We start from the raw sequence: 6,263 nt of genomic DNA on the forward strand, positions 1-6,263 counted from the left end.
TGAGAGTGTAGAAGAGGTTATTAGAGTTAGAAGAGTGCAGGAGATGAGCCCACATCCAGACGAGGGTGCTTGTGCAGAGGAGAGGAAGTGGGCTGTTTCTTGAAGGGTTTGCTGTCTGAGCTGAGACATACCAGGATGAGTGGCAAGGAGGAGTTGGAAGACGGCATCCTCCCAGTGGAGCGAGGGCAGGAGAGAGCAGCGTGAGCGTTCGCTCGGAGGCCTCGGAGAGAGGGGGGTTTGGTGGGAGAGCTACAGTAGGGGGGGGTTCCTGGGTTGGGGGGGTGGAGGGCAGGGGATACAAGAGACGAATAACACTCAGATCATCGAAGTGTCTCGCTCAGCCTCCTTTTGTTACGGATGAGGAAACCGAAGCCTAGAGGGTAAGCAGGTGCCAATCACCTCTCTCATCTTGGGCCCTCCAGTGGCAGCTAAATACTCCAGACACAGGTCTAAGGGTGCTGAAATGAACATAGTCAATGGTGCAGCACGTATTTTAGTGAGCGTGTAATCCCAGCGGCTCTAAGTCTGTCTTTAGTGAGTTTAGATGTTGAGATGGTCTAGGTCATGTGTGAGCAAATACAAAGCAAGGTGGGGATGGAGCGTTCCTAAGTCCGGGGGGGCTTAGGGCGGGCACGAGGCCGTTGGCCGCACGTCATGAACAGAGCGGGTGGAGGAGTGAATGTTCCTGGGCCTGTTGGTTCAGACCCAGCGCCCAGGTACGTGAACGTGGATGCAGAAATGATGCACAGGCGTTCACACGGCCTGCACCGCTGAAAAGGGCAAAGCTGCTTTCACTGAGGCCCTAACCCCTTGCTGCCAAGGCCCCGCCCATGGGAGGAAGCCGAGAGGGACTGTCCAATGGGGGGAGAGCCCCGTGAAGCTCCCCACCACCCGCGCAGAGACAGCTGTCCCATTGGCTTTGCTGCTGCGCAGCGTGGGCCCCGCCCGCTGTAAGCAAAGAGGGCAGAGGGGCACGTGTATTTATTGGCCTTGGATATCTAGAAGGAATTTTAAAAAATATTTCAGTATTTATATTTAGTGTTACACTTAAGGGGTCTTTGCTGACCACCTCTCACATTTTCCTTTCGAAGCTCTTCTTTAAAGATCTAAAAATAATTGTATTATTTCTAATAAAATGACGATTCTGTTTGGGGGTAGAAAGTCAGAATTTTCTATACATTTTTTTCTTTCTATCTGACTTTTAACAAAGCTGGTGCCCTCTTGAGACGTAAAATGGCCTTCTTGGTGTCTCTTAAATTCCCTGCTTTCCCTTCTCATTCTCTTTAATTCCAGAGCAGAAGGAAAGCGATTAAGAGAGACATATTCCTGCTGCCCTTTCCAATAAAAAAAAAAAAAGTCGTTTTCCTAAACCCCCGAAAGCCAGAAACCCGGTATGATTTTTCTTGCTGGTTGGGTTGCACATTTAATCTCCCGGGTTGTTGAATTATTGATGCAGTATTTCTTTTTTCTTAATTTTGTAATACTTCCCTGTAAACTCAGCTTCACTCTGGGCTTTGATCCTGATTTCCCGTTTTATTTTAACCCAGGACGACTACTAATAACGTAACGTCCAAAGCTACATGTTATCAATCTCCTTTGGTGATTTTCAAGGCAACACTGGTTGAAATGAAATTCTCTCCATATCCCTGGATGTTTATTATGGAAGATGCAGCTGCGCTGTTTGTCTGAAGCATAAGCATGACCGTATATCAATGTGGTTACCCAGCGAGCACATATGTCAAGGTACAGGTTTACTGGAGGCTGTTCTCTGTAATTGGGTTTAGTAAGTTTGTTTGAATAAAGGTGGCCAAAGGGATTAGTGAGGGTGCTGAGTGGGGGGATTTCAGTACAATTGTGCAGGGCCGAGAAATACACCCTCTGCAGTCGAAAAGAAATCGGGCTAAGAGAATTATGTACGTGAGCATCTCGAGGTGTGTATGGCTGACAGAAATCGTTGAACATCTGCATCTTTTCCAACGGCTGGAGTGGATGATGGATAGTGGGTGTGGGGAATTGGGAGTTTTTTTTTTTTTTTTTTTTTGCTGTGGTAGATTACAGGAAAAATTTTTTTCTTTTATTTTGGAAAGGGAATTAAAGTTTCTAAATTTGAGGTAGCTTAGCCTGATGGTTCTACAAGTAATGAGCCTAAATGATTAAAATTTCCTATGCTGAATTTAGAGATGCCCAAGAGCCACTAATAATTCCTTCCTTCTCTTCAGCATTTCCTCAAGCGGCCTCTATGTACTTGTGAAAATGAGAACCACAGGTGTCTGTGATGGTATTTTAAGTGTAGGTGTGACACTGGAAGATTCTGTTGCCGGAAGGCTAAGCCTACAGAGCTGGGGAGGCTTGTCTTCTGTGGGAAAGCCTGCTGGGCACATTCACGAGCGGTTCAGCCCGATTAGGACTGAGAACACGGCAAAAATAGTTCTCACTGTTCTGCCCCTGGAGTGCCGCGAAGCACAGGCTCAGAGCAGGCGGGAAGCGCCTTCTGCTCAGTGCTCCTGCTCGTTGGCAATAATGCACATGCGTTTGCATATGTGTCGGCCAGTAAAGGCCTCCTGTGTCGTGGGGTCATCAGCATTTTGTCGAGGTGCTTGCATGGGTGGGGAGGCATCATTAGGGAGCGTCCCAGGGGCAGCACGCGTGCCTCTGCTCCCATCGCGTTCCTGGACCATTCGCTGTACAATGCTAGGTGCAGAGCGAGCACTGAATGCAGCACAGCATTTAATGCACAAGCAAGTCCACGACACTGAGCATTCCGTGCCGTGGTCTGATTGAAGCTGGAAACAGCTCACACTCGCTCCCCGTTGCACTACAAGCGTTTCCTCCACGCTGGGTCTCATAGTCTTCCATGACATAGACGATCTCTTACACCTTCCGTGTGTCTTATTTTGCTGATAAACTCTTTCCGAACCTTAGCCATGCTTCCTGAGCTCCCCGAAGCTGGAGGGAACCCAAGCTGCCTCTCGCTGCCTGCCTCTGTCTGTGACCTTTGCTCCATCCTCCCCCAGACCCCCACCACACGTCTTTCCTCTGAAGGATTACAGCAGAGTGTGTCTTAGGGCCCCTCCTCCTCTGCCTGCATTTCTTCTCTTCCTTCCTCTTTAGAATGATGAAGCCCCAGACTTTGGCCCTAGGAACTCCACCATGAGCTGTATGCTTCTGCAGTTTAAAGACCCGTTGGTCTCAGAAGCGTTGCACCTTGAGATGTTAGAACTGGAAGATGCCTTTGAGATGCTCCTGCTGCATCTCTTTGGTGTTCAGATGACTGAAGTCACTCAGGAGGCAAAGAACAGGGATGGGACGAAAGGTTCTTGTGACTCCCAGGCCCTGTGCCTCTCTGCTCAGCTGCCTGGCCTCAGGACTCAGCTGCGCGGCCTCAGGGCTCTTACCAGAATCTGTCAGGCGGGTGCAGGGGTAGCGCTGGGGCTGTCTCTTGGACCTGCATCCCAAGCACAGTCTTAATTGCCCTGTGGGGGAATGACTCGGGCTGAAAAGAGAAAGAGAAAAGGAAGACATGGAGGTGGGAGGAGTGGGAGAAAGAGACAGGAAGGTTCTGTGAAAACGGAGGGAAGGCTGATGTCACGAAGTGTAACGTCCTCAGGGTTCATCCATGTTGCTGCGTATAACAGGGCTTCCTTCTTTTTTAAGGCCGAGTAATATTACATTTTATGAATATATCACATTTTCCTTATCTGTTCATCTGTTGATGGACATTTACATTGTTTCCACATCTTGCCTGTTGTGAACAGCGCACAGTGAGCGTGGGAATGCTAGTATCTCTTTGAAATCCTGATTTCAAGTATTGTGTATAAATACCTAGACGTGGGATTCCTGGGTCATATGGTAGTTCTCTTTTTGTTTTTTTTGAGAAACCCATACTGTTTTCCATAGTAGCTGCACCAGTTTGCACTCCTACCAAGCTTGTAAAAAAACATTCCAGTTTCTGATTCTACTTTATTAAGTATCTAAAATAGTCAACCTCATAGAAGCAAAGAATAGAATGATGATTCCCAGGGGCGAGGGTAAGGGGGAAGTGGGGAATTGTTAACCACTGTATGTAAAATTTAGTTATGCCAGATAGACACATTCTAGAGATCTGATACAGAACACTGTGCTGTAGACGACAACGACGTACTGTACGTGTAAGTGTCTGTTACGAGTGTAGATCTCATGTTAAGTAAGCTTTTTCTTACAAAAAAAAAAAAAAGAAAAAGAAAGAAGTCTAAAAGGACAACTGCACACATTCTCACATCCAAGTTGCTAGTGTTTTCTGTCATGCGTGGTGCGATGATGTGCACGTGATGGTGAAATGGTCCCCAGGCTCCTGGCTCTGACTCCATTGTTACTGACCTTGAACTGCCGAGGAATTCTTGGGCATGATTCCATATGATCTGTATCTAAATGCAGATATTTTCTTTCCTCTTTTTTTTTAATTTAAAAAATACATTTAGTAGGGAGGTTATGGCTTCCACTAAGCTGGGATTTAGTATTTTGAAATGTGTGAAAGAGGTTTTTAAACTAGATAAGAAGATCTGTGCTTTTCCTCTTTACATTTTGAGTCAACTGTATATTTGAGTTTCCACTGCACAGTTGTGTAAGCGTGCTTCTGAGTTTTCCAGGCATCAACAGATAAGAAAGAAATAACGAAAAGTAAGTGTGTAGAGATAAGAGTGCTTTGGGAACCTAGTCCTGCAGAAGATGCTGCTGGTCACAGGTCTTACGTACAAGATGATTTACCCTGTTTCTGAGCAAATGCTGCCATCAAGGAGAAAGAACTGTGCCTCAGTAGTTAGGGTTACGCTGTACACTTCAAAGTACCTTAATTGCATTTGAAAATCTGACTCTCAGAGCTCAGGAAAAACACACGTTAGTCCCAATGTAAATTTAAAATTTTACTGAATCAAAGATGTTGAAATTCTTTTTTTAAAATTAATTAATTTTTATTTTTGGCTGCCTTGGGTCTTTGTTGCTGTGCGCGGGCTTTCTCTAGTTGTGGCGAGCGGGGGCTACTCTTTGTTGCGGTGCACAGGCTTCTCATTGCAGTGGCTTCTCTTAGTCGCGGAGCACGGGCCGTAGAGCGCACGGGCCGTAGAGCGCGCGGGCTTCAGTAGCTGTGGCACGTGGGCTCAGTAGTTGTGGCTCACGGGCTTAGTTGCTCTGCAGCATGTGGGATCTTCCCGGACCAGGGCTCGAACCCGTGCCCCCTGTATTGACAGGCAGATTCTTAACCACTGTGCCACCAGGGAAGCCCTGAAATTCTTATTTACCAAGAGCATTCTAGATATCCATCTGTATGGTATGAGTATTGTGAGGGTCCCTGATGACTAGTGTTGTGTTTTAGGGTCTGTTCTATGACTCTCTCTTATCTAAGGTCAAGAAATGCCTTTATTAAACATTTTTTGAAGGTTTAATTTTTTCCCACTATTATTGAGATATAACTGACTTAAAACGTCTAAGGTTATGGTATACAGGGTGATGATTCGATATACAAATATATTGTGAAGTGATGACCACAGTAATGTTAGTTAACACACCCACCACCTCACATGGCTGCCATCTTCTTGGTTCCGTCTGTATATGTGTGGTGAGACCTTTTAAGATATACTCTCTCAGCAACTTTCAAGTATCATTGGTGATATTGTCCAATGTTGATGACTGTAGTCACCAAGCTATACATTAAATCCCAAAACTTATTCATCTTATAACTGGAAATTTGTACCCTTTGACCACCACCTTCACTCATTTCCCGCAGTGCCTCACCCTACTGCCCCTGGAAACCACCAATCTATTCACTGTTTCTGTGAGTTTAAAAAATTTTTTTCTGTACATAAATGAGATCATACAGTGTTTGTCTTTCTTTGTCTGACTTATGTTACTAAGCCTAATGCCCTCAAGGTTCATCTATCTTGCTGAAAATTGAAGAATTTCCTTCTTTTTAAATGTCTGAATAATATTCCAAAATATATATAATATATATAGCCAAAGGAAATGAAATCACACTCTCAGAGATATCTCTACCTCCATGTTCTTTGCAGTATAATTCACCTTTGGATATATACCTCAAGTGAGATTTTGGGATCATACGGTAGTTGTATTTTTAATTTCTTGAGGAACCTCCATGCTTTCTTTCGTAGTAGCTGCACCAGTTGACATTCCCACCAACACCATACAAATATTCCTATTTCACAAGGCCGTCACCAGCACTTGGTGTCTGTTGCCTTTTTGATAATAGCCATTGTAACAAGTGTGAGGTGATA

The 6,263-nt window shown here is 45.3% G+C and overlaps 1 long non-coding RNA gene across 4 annotated transcripts in view; it reads left to right on the forward strand.

Annotated features, from left to right (window-relative positions):
- LOC109549324 (uncharacterized) overlaps positions 1-6,263 on the forward strand; it is a 401,131-nt gene that overhangs the window by 88,263 nt on the left and 306,605 nt on the right. The window lies entirely within an intron of this gene.

Source organism: Tursiops truncatus, chromosome 14 (assembly GCF_011762595.2).
Source record: "Tursiops truncatus isolate mTurTru1 chromosome 14, mTurTru1.mat.Y, whole genome shotgun sequence".
In the NCBI taxonomy this organism is placed as follows: Eukaryota; Metazoa; Chordata; class Mammalia; order Artiodactyla; family Delphinidae; genus Tursiops; species Tursiops truncatus.